This window comes from Orycteropus afer, unplaced genomic scaffold (assembly GCF_000298275.1).
Source record: "Orycteropus afer afer isolate SDZICR_OR568_19922 unplaced genomic scaffold, OryAfe1.0 scaffold00799, whole genome shotgun sequence".
In the NCBI taxonomy this organism is placed as follows: domain Eukaryota; kingdom Metazoa; phylum Chordata; class Mammalia; order Tubulidentata; family Orycteropodidae; genus Orycteropus; species Orycteropus afer.
Genome location: NW_006922386.1, coordinates 320319 through 320798, shown reverse-complemented (window position 1 = coordinate 320798; position 480 = coordinate 320319).

The window sequence follows — 480 nt, the reverse complement described above, 5'->3', positions numbered from 1 at the left end:
TATCACAAGGTTGGACTGTGTTTCACTTCATTTTTATTTCATTCAGATTCCTACATTTACCTTTCCTATGGTCAGACATGTCCTAGCAACAGCCTACAATTGCCATGATTTAGAGACACTGTAGATCGAGAGAACTTGGGAAACTATTCTCCATCTTGCAGGTCACTCATGGATATAGTTTGACAAGAGCATGTCTCATCCTCATGTGGGCACTTCTTGAGTCAATCACCAGGGATTGATGCTATTTAAATGGTAGACATTGTGAGGCATAAATACAGCCCAGACATGCCCAGTGGCTTTCCTAGAAGGCTAACCTACTGCTATAAATTCTCTTGATGCTAATGTGGACTCTGACTTCTCCTACAACAAAAAGATACTAATGATGTGGCCAGCCACTGCAACAATGTTGACCCACTGTGGTGTGGACGTTGACCAATAGGAAAGGGGCACTAGTGGATACATTATTCCCCTTCATACCTG